Genomic DNA, 14,339 nt, shown 5'->3' with positions numbered 1-14,339 from the left:
CAGATTGCGTGGGTCACCTGGTCCAGCCAGGTGCCCCACCTCCGCATCACCTACTCTCCACTCAGTGTGGCCACTTCATCTCCATCTGAAGCTCCATCCCCACGCTGGCTCCCGGAGCAAATACTGACAAGAGGCGGGAGGTCCCTAAGCCCCAGGAAGGGTTTAAACAGCGTGTGTCAGGGTCAGGCTTCAGCTTCAGAAGGACCCCCTGGCTGCAGGCGTGTGGAGGATGTTCAGGACCCACTGTGGTGGTAAAGTTGTCCTTCTGCCGGAGAAACCCAATGAGTTTTGTGCGTGTGTTGCCTGAGTTATGCGGCGAGCGCTGAGCACTGACAGTCTCTCTGGCTTGCTGCAGGAGGCTGCTGTTATTTTTTTCGGAGGTGAACAAACCAGGCTGAGTTTCTGAAAAGGGAGATTTTTTTTTAGAAGGTCTTCACCAGGCCAGCTTGGTAGGCCGTGAGCACTGGACTCAGACAGTCCAGGGTCTGTGTGCCCACACCTGTGATTACTGTAGGACTATGGGCAAGTTACTGAACTTCTCTCAGCTGTTCCTTATCTGTAAACTGGGGAAAATAATCATATCTACAACACAGGATTTTTGTGATGATTATGTTCCTGGCATGTGTAAATATTATGCTATTTATTCCTGAACCAGTGCTGAGGAAGGGGGGGTTAGAATGGGAAGTGTGGGTGTGCAGGAAGCGTGGGAGCAGATTTGATGCCTCTGAGTTGGATGAGCAGAGATGCTCCAATGTTGACTAAGATGAGCTCTGGTCCTTTCTGTGTCCGCTCCAGCCAGGCACCCTGACTGCTGGCCTGTAGGTTGATAGTGGTCTGAACACACTTTGCTTGGTCCCCAGGTTTAGCTGGATCAGTGTAATAGCTGGTCCACTGAGGCAAGTGTATTCGTCAGCATCTCCAAAGAGACAGAACCAACAAGATCGTGTGTGTGTTTATTTATTTTTCGGGAATTGGCTCACACAATTGTGGGGCACTTGGCAAGTCTAAAATCTACAGGATGGGCTGGCCGGTTGGAGACCCAGAAAAGAGTTGGTGTCTGAGTCCAAAGGCAGCTTGCTGGCAGAGCCCCCTTCTGTGAGGGGGTCCTCAGTCATCGTTCAACGGATTGGATGAAGTCCACCCACGTACTGGAGGGCAATATGCTTTATTTAATGTCAATCTCATCCATAAAACACCTTCACAGAAACATCCAGAGTAATGTTTAACCAAATATCTGGGCACTGCAGCCCAGTCAACTTGTCATATAAAGTCAACCCTATGACGGGCATGCACTCCCAGTGGGCGTGGCCTGGATTGCCTTACATCTGACCCATTCATTCACTTATCTTCTTGATGTTGGGAGGTGTTTGAGTTTGTGATCCTTACTTTGGCAACCCTCTTTATGATTATGTATAAGATTTCATCATCGGACACTGCAGGAAAAAGTTTGCCTTGCTGGATCCAAACAACTTTCTGGGCAAAAATGCCCACTCTCTCTTTACTGGTGCCAAGTGTACATTTTCTTATCATGAACTAGCTGGAGCACGAATGTATGGCATGCTGGGGTCTTTGACTTGGAAGGATGTGCTTGCTGTAACTCATGTGAGCTCAGGTATGGGGCACGTTGGGATCGGAACAGCACTGTCCTGGTGATGGACATAGCAGGTAGGTGCTGGGAAAACCAACGGGCAGGAGCCGCTGGCCCAGGGGGCAGCCTGGGGATCCGAACCTCAGTGTCCAATGGATGTGGCAAGTTCTTTTTTTTTTGAATAGTGAAAAGTCACAATTTTGCTGTTGAGGCCACACATTATACTTTGACTCATATTTTTTCTGAGCTAATCAAAGGGTGTGAGGATGCCCAATGGAGCAATTCACAAGATATGGGATGCTTCACGAATTTGCGTATTATCCTTGCTCAGGGTCCATGCTAATTGTCTCTGTATCGTTCCAGTTTTAGTGTATATGCTGCCCAAGCGTGCACGGGACGCGGCAAATTCTTGTGTGTTTGTGTAGGTGTGCATTTGGACAGGGAGGTTTATTCTGAAAGTGAGGTACCCCTCCCCACCACACTGCCACAGTGGGAGGTTCCAGGAGGTTGGTCACAAGGAGGGCCTGAGCAGGAAGGAGGGCAGCAGGAGCTACACTGGGTATGGGTTTCCACTCAGAAAGCGCAGGTTCAGGAAAAGATTGGACGGGGTTAGGACCCAAGCCTAGGGGATGACCAGAGCAATCCGCAGGGGCTGAAGTTGAGGGTTCTATGGTTTAGAAGCCACACGGTGAACCAGCAAGAGAATGAGGGCTTGAGACTGACAGATGCGGACAGCTTTGCTGACTGAGGCGGCAGGGCTGACAGGCCACGGTGGGTGGGGCACGTGAGCCAATGACAGAGGTGCTCTTGCTCTCTCAGCGTGGGCCTCACTCCTGTCCTGGGAGGAGGCCAGGAGCGGGAGGGCGTATGCTGCTGAGACCCTGGGAGACTTCTCCGTGAGACGGCACTCATAGCTTGCCTTTGTGTGTGCTGGTGGTTTTGTATGTTTGTTTTGTTTTTGCTTTGATAAACAACTCATCCTGTAAATTATACTCTGTTTCAGAATTCACAGAAGTATGACTTGTCTTCTAATCCGTAAAGCAGATTCAGGTACTTTCATGATTCTTAGGAGATTGTATTTCTGACAGTTCAACTTCTTTTTTCTTCCGGGATGTGGCACTCGAGGGAGGTGCGGAGCATGTTATCGTCTCCTTCCCCCAAACCCCAGGGCCCCGCCACCTCCCCAAGGAACTCACAGTCTGGCTGGAATTGAAGGTGCATCTGTTCCTGTGATGGACTGGGACATATGCTCTGCTGGAGACAAAAACAAAGCGGTCTCACTGGGTGAGGGAAGGAGAGATTCATTCTCTCTAGAAGCTTCTTGAGGGAAGATTGAAACATCGATGGAGCCTGCAGGAAATATATTGACAGTGGAAATTACTTTTCCTGAAGACTCTGAAATAGGAGCATCACAGACAACACAGTGACAACGTTGCCCAGGGCGGACTTTCCCTAAGAACTGTTTGAGACAGAGACCTCATGTGTGAGTCTGAACTTACATGGGAGAACAGAAGGGACAGAACTTGACAAAACCAGGAAGTGCCCCCAACTTCTGGGGATAAAGGGGGTCGTATAAACACTAAAGCAGGGCTTTGGCAAGTAGGAGGAAATTTTCTCTTTTGAAGTTACTTCAGGCAAGAGTTAGCAAGAGGTGAAGTAAAAATGCACAGCTTGGGCATCAATAAATAATTAATCACACATTTGTATTGTACTTTATGGTTTAGAAATCAGGGTCACAGTGGAGGAATTTCTGATATTTCTGTTTAACAGATGAGGACGCAGAGACTTGGCGAAGTTAAGTCAATTATTTAAGATCTCATAAATAGTAAGTGGCCAAATCCTTATTGAGAGAATGAGTTCTGGAACATTTCTTGATCTATTTTTAGCAACTTGTGAAACTCTAATCTCTCTTTCTTCAATAAACATTTATTGAGCATCTACATGTAGATACGAGGTATCTGATGGTTTTGGATACAGTTCCTTCCATCTGGGAGCTCACAGTGTAATGAATGGTTTCAACTGGGGTGATTTTGCCTCCTGGGGGCCATATGGCAATGTCTGGAGGTATTTTTGGTTGTCATGACTGAGGGAGATGGGTGTCCACTGGCATCCAGTGGGCACAGAGGTCAGTGATACTGCAACGTATCTTACAATGCATGGGACAGCCCCCAAAACAAAGAGCTCTTTGGCCTATACTGTCAATAGTGCTGAGGTTGAGAAACCCTAGTCTAGTACATCATTCATTCATTCAATTACTCATTCTGTTAACTTTTTGAGTACCTACCGTAGACCAGGCACTCTTCTATGTGTAGACGAGATGCTGGGGAAAGACAGAAGAAGCCCCGTTCTCATGTCACATTCTGGGTGCGGAGTGGAGGATGGCAGGGAGGGAGAGCCAGGCATTTACAAGTAAATGAATTAGTAACGAGGAAAATATCAGGTGGAGATACGTGCTCTGCAGAAAGTTCAGATGTGTTGGTTTAATTATGTATAACTTGGGGGTTTCTTTTGGTTGGCTGATCACAGAAGGCCTTTTAAAGAGGTCATATCAATGGCTAAATTGGAATGGCAAGAAGCCATCTGAGGAAAGGGCATGTCGGTCCAAGAGGACAGCAAGTGCAAAGGCCCAGAGATGAGAACGCAGTTGGAATGCGATTTCAAGGAACAGAAGAAAGGACAGGCTGTTTGTGGTGTGAAAGGAAGGGGAGGGAGAGATGGAAATGACACCAGACAGGGTGGCAGGGGCTGCATCCCATTAGGGCTCTGTTAGCCAAGGTAAGGAGTTTGGATTTTCTTCTAAAGCCTTGTATGTGGCTGTTCTCATGGTGAGAAATGATAAGGTAGTGAAGAAAAGGGAATAGAGTCTTGGGAACAAAGTGTCTGAGGAGCATGACGTTGAATTTGAGGGACAGAGAAGGCCTCTCTGAGACCTAGAAGTTGAGAAGAAACCAGTTACAAGAAGGCCTGGGAACCAGTAATATCCCTGAAGTTATGGGTCAAATTGTACCCCCCCCATTCATATGTAGAGGCCCTAACCCCTGGTACCTGAATATGATTGTATTTGGAGATAAGACCTCCAAAGAGGTGGTTAAGTTAACATGAGGATAAGTCGAGTAATCTGACCGGTATCCATTTGGACAGATACGCCACCTGTGTGCACAAGGAAAGACCACATGAGGACGTGGAGAGAAGACAGCCACCTGCAAGCCACAGAAAAAGGCCTCAGAAGACACCAGGCCTGCTGACACCTTGGTCTTGGAGGGTCAGCCCCCAGAGCTGTGAGAAATGGATTACGTTGCTAAGACACCAAGTCTGAGGTGTGTTGTCGCTGCTCCAGCAGACCAAGTCATCTGAGGTTCTGGTTTCTCATCTATTGAATAAAGGGCTGTTGTGGATTTGAAAACCAAGGTTCTTTCCACTTCTCAGAGTCTTTGATCCTAAGAAGTACGTGAGCTCCTTCTCAGGGCGGCCTGAACTGTAGCCTTAGCTTGGTTCCTCCACCCAAGAACGAGAGAACAGTTTCGGGAAGTAGAGGAGCCCTGGGGAGGAATTTGGAATTAGATGTGGAGTTCCCATCCGTTTCAAAGAGCCTGGGCTTGGAGCACTGCCCAGTCACCCTGGTCCCACAGAAGGGGGTTGGGTTTGAAACCCCAGATGGGGATCCACACCAACACAATGGCAAATATGTCACCCTTGGGGACGGGCGGAATTCTGTGCCGAGTTTCCAGAGGGGAAAGAGAACTTCAGGAATTTTCCCCTTGGAAAGAGTTCCCTAGAGACTAGGGGGACTTCCACTAAAGACCATGGGGGACTTTCAGCTCCGCTGGTGCTGGCTGCACACACCACCCCAGGCATCTCAGGACCCTGCCTTCCGTGTGAAGGCGCCTCTTTGGCTCATCTTGTCCTTTTTGGCTCTTATCTTGCCTCTGATAGTGGAAGTTGGAGGATGGGACTGGATCCAGGGCTCTGGTACAAGTGGGTGAAGCTTCTGCAAGGTTCATGGGTGCCCCGCTTGCTGAAAAAATACTCTGACCTAGCAAGAAGTGCTATGGTCCTCGAAACGAGAGCTCTTGAACAATGGTGGATAATGTTTGAACAATTACGTCTGTTTGTAACTTTTTCCTTACAAATTGAGGTATATAAGAGCATATTAAAGGGGAAGGCTATGCCTTGATGCCTGGTTTTCATACTAACCATCTGTCCATATATTATAATTCAACAAATATTTACTAAGCAATTCCCGTTGCTTACAATTTGGGGAGAGAAGGGGGGGGGGACAGACACTAAACCAGTATGTGACATATGTGTGATGTATTTGAATAAAGTGATTAGCAGGGTGTCCATTCAATGGGTGAAGAATGAATGAATGAAGGAACAAATGAATGGATTGGACATTTTATACTGTAGATTCCAATTCTGTTTCTGCCTCTATGTGTTAGTATAAAACCCTATTAGAATGTGAATTTTTCTGGCCCCCAGAATATAAGCTTTCTACAGCAGGGGTTTTTAAAGCATTGAATAATGCTGCACCCCAACACCCAGAAGAATACCTAGTACATATAAGCACCCAACTAATACTTGTTAGGTGGAGCATTGAATGGCCTTAGAGAATAAATGAATCTCTCTGGGTCTCATTCATTTATTCAGCACAGTCATACTAGGTCTGTGTTAGGTTATGAGGACTGGGACCCAAGGTGGTTTCAGAGGGAGACAAGTGAGCAGACAGGTCAGTATGTTTGGATGATTCCCTAATGCAGGACAGTGCAGGGATGCTGACAACACAGAGGAGTCAGGGCTGTAGCTGAGGAAGACATGAGCCTGGTCGGAAGGGGGTGAGGAAACTGGATGAGCGAGGGCACAGGGTCGTATGTTCGAGAAGCCTGGCTGCAAGGTGATCAGTGTGGCAGGACTGTGGGCTCTTCTATGGGGGACAGCCAGGAGGTGGTGTTAAAGGGATAAGTAGGGCAAAATCACGGAGGTCTTTCATGCATAGAGGTGTGAACTATACTTGAACATAGCAGAAGCCACTGAAGCGGGTAACACAGTGACACATACTTTAGAAAGATGTCCCTGATGGAATAGTGGAAAATGACTTGTTTTTGGAACAAGAAGCAAAAGACCCCTGAGGAAATGACTCCAGTAATCCAGGTAAGAGATGATCATCCTGGGCAAGCAGAGAATACAGAGGGGTATTTAAGAAACAGAAAAGACCGTACATGATAACTCATTGATTGTGGGGGCCAAGAGAAGACAGGGTAGCACATCTGCAAGGATTCTGCATCCTGGTGATTGGGTACCGGCACCAAAGACAGGGAGGAGGGGAAGACCACTGGCCAGTGACAAATACACATCTGGAGCTTAAAGGGAAATCGGTGTCACTCATATTGAGTTGGACTTGTTGGCACGAGGTGCTAGTCGGAGCCTGAGAAAGAGGAGAGGGAGCCTGAAGATGGAACCTTGGGGAAACAGCAACATCTAAATGGGGAGCAACCCTGAGCAATGGAAGGGAAATGAGACCAGATGGTGTTCCCTCACTACTCTGTGAGCTGCTTGGGCTCTACAGCTGAAACCTTGTCATTAACATGCACACCAGGGACACACTGAAAGTAGCCAGCCTGAAATGCATCCCTTTTGGTTTCTTCCTTCCTTTATTTCTATTTTTTATTTTTTCATGGTACGTGCCCCTAGCAGGAATCGAACCTGGGACTCTCTGGTCCACAGGTCGACGCTCAACCACTGAGCCAAACTGGCCAGGGCGGTTTCTTCCTTCCTAACCGAATCCTGCTTTGCTTAGCTATTTGTCCCCTCTCATGAATTCATGGAGGCTGGCCTCATCTTCAGCCCAACAAACATGCCAACTGCTCTTCCCCAATCTTCATATGACAGTCCCCATGGCTGGCAGTGATCCAGGGACCTAATATGACCTACATGGCCTTACCAGGCCAAAAACATGCTGGAGGTGAACAAGGAAGACGGGAGCCCCCATTCCATCGGAAGCCTCAGAAGGAATCGCGATGTTTGGTGATGGCATAGTTTGCATTGTTATCATTATTATTGCTTTTAATAGTTCTTGTTACTACCCTGATCTTGCCATACTGACTTGGCATTGGCCTCTTGACAAGCTTTCACTCATGGCTGTGAACAGACGTGCCATTCGCCTTTCTGAGCAGTTTTCCGTGTGATTGTGGGGTGGCTGGAAAAGTCTGGCTTCTGCTGTTCACCATGAGAACATGGCCCACGGAGTGGTTACCCCTGCCCCCTGGGCTCCGGACTCGGACATGAGTGCTGAACCGAGCTGAGAGTCGCTGAGCCGGGTCCAGCCCAGCGGAGTCCAGCAGAGCCCAGTCAAGCCCAGTAGATAATATTGTGAGCAAGAAATAAGTATGTGCTAGTTATCGTAAGCCACTAAATTGTTTTAAACAACTGACAGACAACGTATTGAAAAGGCTGATTTAAGCATCCACAGTGGTGACTTACACCTGGACTCACAGCTTAATACTGATGTTTTAAGGCTGTTTTGTTATACCGCATGACCGAGTGAGAGCCGATGAGCACGAGGGGCTGCAGAACAGCGGCCTTCATTCAGGGCGTGTGCTTCTGATGGAGAAGGTTTCCTTATCGGAAACCACTGTGCATCAGCATCTTCTGCTACTGCAGCCAGAGTTGTCTGCCCCGCCTATCAGGCTGTTCATGACTCACTTTTCCAGTCTCATCGCCCTGAGCATTTTGTGCTTTTGTTCAGGTAGTTACCTCTGCTTCCCCTGACAGACTACTGTTCATCCTTCACAGTCCAGATCAACGCTGTCTTCCATGCGAAATCGCCTTTGACTCTGTGGGCAAAGTTAGATCTTCCCGTAGCACTTCCATCTTTCTCTGATTATGGCCTTTATCACCTTGCATTGCACCTGCTTGCAAATCCGTCTAGCTCACTAGACCACGAGCACGGACTGTGTCTTAAGCATTTTTGTATCTGTTGCAGCAACATATATTTGGTATATAGTAGGTGCTCAGGAAAATTTTGCTGAATAGATGAGTAATATTTTAAATGCATTGCTGTGAGGCATTACTGGGAGAAGATTCGGCATTTGTTTTATGTATTCCCCTGCCCCCGAGTTGCAGGTCACTGACGAAATCAGACCACACTGGGTATACGAAGCATCAGTCTTCCAGATTGGAAGGGAAAAGGGGGAAATAGTGAGAATCCAAGACCGTCTAATCATCTGACCAACACATTCCGATAGGTCAGCAGGTTCTGGGATTTGGCAGTAATTTTGTGCATTTGGAGACTCAAAGAATTTACTAGCCCCCTGAGGGCCATCTTTGCAAAGACTCTGAGACTTTTAGGTCATCTTGCCTGACTCAATTGGCCACAAATGTCCTGCAGAAGCTTACGTCTGTGCGCACCACTTAAGTCTAATTTTTGTCATCTGGCCATACAGTTTCAACTAACCCTTATTCGCCCCTAACATGTTATAGATACTGTGCCAGGCATTGAAAATAAAAAAAAATCTCTTGTAAAACCAGATACCCATTTTGAAGATAAAAAAAACTGAGGCTAAGAGAGGCCAAATAACAAACTCAAGGTCATACAATTCATAGAGCACATCTGGGATTTGACCTCAGGTTCTCTGACTCCAAGTCCAATTTGTTTGTTTTCTGGACTGCAAGTTAGAGATCATATCTGCCCTGATCACCTTCCAGGGTGGCAGTAAGGATTATATGAGATTACGTAAATAAAAATGTTTTATTTTGATAGCTTTAAAATCAGTGATACTTAGCTGGAGTTGTTTTTAATGCCTGAAGTACTGAGAAATATGTAGGTTTCTGGCTTCCTAAGATGCTGGTGGGGAAATATATTTGATGAGGATGATGGAGCTGCCCACCCCTCTCTTGAGGTCCGTCACAGAGGAAGGTGTCTAACCCACCACGTTCTAAGCCATGTGCTACCCAGTGTCCTCACTGCTAAAAACCTAATGCCCTTTGGTACATGCCCATGAGTTTGCTGCTTTCCTCATATTATTTTTAACCCTGCAATAAAATCGATTTTATTATTTTCTTTTCCCCAAAGAAGACAGTGAAGTTCAGAGAGGTGACATAACTTGCCCACAGGAGACGAGGGGCAAAGTGAGCTCTCCAACTCCAGTGTATCTGATTCTGAAGAGTGAGTAACGTGACCTGGCCATTGTCCTTTCTTCTAATAGTTTATGGACGTGGTTCTTGGTAACTCCTTTCCCTGGTGTGTTATCATGGCTTCGGATCTTTCAAAACATCAATGTCCTTCCTCGGTGAAAACTCTGTAGTCTGCCAATCATCTGATACACATTTTAAAATACAGTGTCAGCTCTCCAAACAGGACATACAAATGGCCAAGAGACATATGAAGAAATGCTCATCATCACTAATCATCAGAGAGATGCAAATGAAAACAACAATGAGGTATCACCTCACACCTGTCAGAATGGCCGCCATCAACAAATCATCAGACAACAAATATTGGCGAGGGTGTGGAGAAAAGAGGACTCTAGTGCACTGCTGCTGGGAATGCAGACTGGTGCAGCCACTGTGGAAAACAATATGGTGTTACCTCAAAAAATTAAAAATTGAACTGTCATTTGACCCAGTGATCCCACTTCTAGGAATATACCCTAAGAAGCCTAAAACACCAATCAGAAAGAATATATGTACCCCCATGTTTGTAGCAGCACTATTTACAATAGCTAAGATCTGGAAACAGCCCAAGTGCCCATCAGTAGACGAATGGATAAAAAAGCAGTGGTACATATACACAATGGAGTACTATGCAGCTGTAAGAAAGAAAGATCACTTATCCTTTGAGACTACATGGAGGGACCTGGAAAGTATTATCATAAGTGAAACAAGCCAAACAGAGAAAGACAAGTATTATATGATCTCACTTATTTGTGGAATATAATGAAAATAACAGTCTGAGGAATGGGATAGTCCCAGAGACGTGGAAGTGAGGTACAGACTGACAATCCCCAGAAGAGAGGGTGGTGGGGGGGAGATAAACCACAGAACTTTTATGCATGTATGCATGAACAATGGACATGGACAACAAAGCTGGGGACAGGGCAGGGAGGGAGGGAGAGGGGTGAATCAGTGGGGGGAAATGGAGAAACATCTGTAACAAAAATAAATAAATTAATTTAAAAAAAAGATGCTGTAAAAAAAATAAAATAAAATACAGTGTCAGCCAGTGTGAATCAGAAACTGAATTGAATTCTGTGTGTGTTGGTGGTTGGCACTTTATAATCTGAACATGAGTTGAACAAAAACACTGAGCGATTTGGGATTTCAGTGGATGACAAGTCATTGCTTCTCACCCTCCTTTGCCTTGATCACAGCCAGCTCAGTACGTTAGACCTTTAAATGTTACACAGGCCGAGGGACCTCGGGTAGAGTAGCTGAGGACACAGGCCAGGGGTTGGCCAGCGGTGGCCTGCAGGACAGATAAGGCCCACTGTCTGTTCTTGTGTGGCCCTCGAGAACTAAAGCGGTTTCTACCTTTTTCAATGGTTGGGAAAGTTGATGAGAATTTGTTTCCCGTTTGCTATGAACATATCCCCATAATATCTTGACTCTGCTGGCGGACCAGTGAAGCCTACAATACTCTCTCCCTCTCGCGCAAGTTTGCTGACTCCTGCCCAGGCCTTCGCTCCCGGAGGTGAAGGAGGAAAAGGGCAGCACTTGCTGTTTTTGTTTTGTCTTTTTTCAGTTCGGTGAGACAGACACTCCTGAGTGGGCTTTGTGCAGACACGGTGGGGGGATGGCGGTCCCGTGGCATTGTCTGTGTCAGAGGAAAGGGTTTGTCCTGGAAGGAACAGGAAATACACCAGGGAAACCATTCTGCAGCGAACCCCTGGCTTCGAATGAGCCCGGTGAGCCTGGCTGGCCTCCCGCATGGCCCGAGGCCTGGAGAAACCTTCTTTTCCGCGGGCAGAGAGAGGCTTCCTCTCTTCCACGGAGGAGGAATGAGTGGGGAGAGTCTGAGGGGAGCTCCCCTTTCTACCCGGAGAATGGAAGGGTCTGTTGTTTGAACAGGCTTCAGGCAAGAATCAGCGGCTGGCTGGACAGCTGGGCTCCGTGGCTTCCTAGTCTATGAAAGCTTCCCCAGCTGACTCCTCCGGGCAGCCTGTCTTCCTCCGGAGGCCCAGATGGCCCACGCCGGACAGAGGGATGGGAGCGCCAAGGGACATGTCCCGAGCATGCGCCCCTTCAGATCCGGCTTCCAGCTGCTGGGAGCTTGATCGTGAGCCCGCAGAGCAACGTCTGGCTTCCTCTCGCACCCCGTGCCTTGTGGCATTGGCACCCACAAACCCTGCGGGCTGTCTGCTCCCTTGTCATTATTACAGCTATCAGGCTGAATGTCTTCAGAGCAGTTTGGGGAAACCAAGAGCCTACAGGCCCTTGCTTTTCAAAATCAAGGTCAAAAGGTTCTAGGGCCTTTTCCGTGGGACCCACCCCTCTCCCCAGGCTTCCTCCCTGAGGCAGCTCCATTCTGACCCCCGGTGGCCCTTCGTGGCCCTCCTCTGCCCCTTTTATAAAGAATTGGCTCATGTGATGATGGAGGCTGGTGAGTCCTAGGTCTGCACTGTGCCCCTGGAGACTGGAGACCCCGGAGAGCCAATGTGAAGTCTAGTCTGAAGACCATGGGCTGGGTCATCCCCTCTTGCCCCAGGAGGCCAGTATTTTTTGTTCTGTTCTGGACTCCTGGCTCTGAGCTCCTCCCTGAAGCATCGCAGGCAATGGGGTAGGTAGGGACTGTGTGTTCTTTTACTTCCTTATTCCCCGGGCATGGAATTCACATGACAACAGATTTGCTCTCAGGAATGCACTCTTCACACATCTAAGAGTACATAGCTGCAAGATGCCTGTTCTGGGCTACTCCAGCCCGAGGGACAAAAAGCAAGCTGCAGTAACAGCAGGGGCTTTTTCTGGCTCTGACTGCCTTGGTCAGATGGAGCCTCCGGGTGCCCTCAGAACCGCCCCGCTCTCTGGGAAGTGGGCAGTGGCCCCTGTGTGAGGAGTCTGGGCCTGTCAGCACACTGTCTGTGCTCCCTGCCGTGTCCTGGCCTTCGGCTCTGGTTTGGCCCTGAATTCCTGGATGCGACCCCCAGCCCAGCTCTCTGAGGCCAGTCCCTTCACCAAGGCCACTGGCTGAAGCTGCGCAGCCTGCTGTGTCCGCAGGGCCTCGCCATGGTCCCCGGGGCTGAGGAGACCTCCTCTCTCTACCCTTGGTTGCTCTCCCTCATTCTATAGGCAGCCTGGTGTTGTGTCTCAGTGAGGCCGGCTGTGGAAATGGCCTCTGTTTCCTGCAGTCCCTCTCCCAAAGGCTCAGGTGCCAGTTCCTGGGGGCCGAGGTGAGAACCCCACCGAGAGAAGGCTCCCGGGCAGCCGCAGCATCTCCTCTGACCCCGGGTGGGCATTTATGCTGGGCCAAGTCGTCTGCTTGGCTCGCTTGCTGGAGATGGTGAATCCCTTTCCAGGAGGTTCCTCTGTCACTCATGAAATAGGCTCATGGTTATCGCTCCTCTGCCCCCATCCTCCAAGTGTATCTGGACCTATGAGAAGAGAACAGGCAAGACTCAGCCTAGGAGCCCTGCTCACCCAGAGCCCTGCCTTTGCCCGCTGTGTGCAGTGGGCCGCCAGAACTTTCTCTGCGGGTTCCTGGCATGAGGACCACAATCAGCAAGCTCAACGCGTTCTCCTGGTGCAAATACACACAGTGCACATGTCAGGGATAACACTGTGTCTCCAAGTCAAGGTTCTCCAGAGAAACAGAACCAGTAGCATATATGTATATATTGAAAGAAATTTAATATAAAGAATTGGCTCATGTGATGATGGAGGCTGGTGAGTCCTAGGTCTGTACTGTGCCCCTGGAGACTGGAGACCCAGGAGAGCCAATGTGAAGTTCTAGTCTGAAGACCATGGGCTGGGTCATCCCCTCTTGCCCCAGGAGGCCAGTATTTTTTGTTCTGTTCAGGCCTTAAACTGGTGGCATGAGACCCACCCACATGATAGAGGGCAGTCTGCTTTCTCCGAGTTGATAGACTTAATTGTTCATTTCATCCCCAAACACCCTCCATACTGACAGAGAAAATGAACCATAGCAACCAGCTAAGGCACATGCTTTCAGAATAGTGCCCCCCAAACAGTCACTTCCCCTGGGGATTAGACTAATGAGGAAAAGGATCAAAATATTAGAATTGGAAGGGACCAAGAAGTCCTTTAGTTTTGGCTCCTGATTGTCTGATGAGACCCAGGAGGGTTCAGTTAACACAATTGATTCATTGATTCATTGATTCATTGATTCATTGACCTCTACATTTATTCAGCAAGTATTTGTTTGGTGTTCACCATGTGTCAGGCACTGTTTGTACTGGGGCCTGCAGGGGTGAGTAAGGGTTTAGTCCTTGACCTTGAAGAAGTTCCAGGCTGGTACATGCAGTTATATCGTCCTTCAAGTTTTACAGAGGGTATTCACAAATATTACCTCCTTTGTGTTCTACACAGATTTTCCTAACTTAGTCTCATTTTGCTGTGCGTTTAGAGAAGAGTAAATGGAGGCCTACAGAAATGAAGTGCTTCCCCTTATTATATAGCTAATACATAGCAGAGCAAGGATTTGAATGCTTTCTTTAAAATTTGAAAGCCCAACCCCTTGGGTCACACACACAGTTAATGAGTTAAGAAAAGCAAATATAATTTGGGATTTGATATATTCCTT

General features: G+C 48.0%; 1 non-coding gene across 1 annotated transcript; it reads right to left on the bottom strand.

The window, feature by feature from the left end:
• Positions 1-1,874: 1,874 nt before the first annotated feature.
• Positions 1,875-1,977, bottom strand: LOC118631964. The gene has a single exon (XR_004959948.1). It is a non-coding gene; the product is annotated as a U6 spliceosomal RNA (small nuclear RNA).
• Positions 1,978-14,339: the final 12,362 nt, after the last annotated feature.

The sequence above is a fragment of the Molossus molossus genome, unplaced genomic scaffold (assembly GCF_014108415.1).
Source record: "Molossus molossus isolate mMolMol1 unplaced genomic scaffold, mMolMol1.p scaffold_m16_p_16, whole genome shotgun sequence".
In the NCBI taxonomy this organism is placed as follows: domain Eukaryota; kingdom Metazoa; phylum Chordata; class Mammalia; order Chiroptera; family Molossidae; genus Molossus; species Molossus molossus.
The sequence above is the reverse complement of the archived record's forward strand: the minus strand, read 5'-3'. Positions and strand labels throughout refer to the sequence as shown.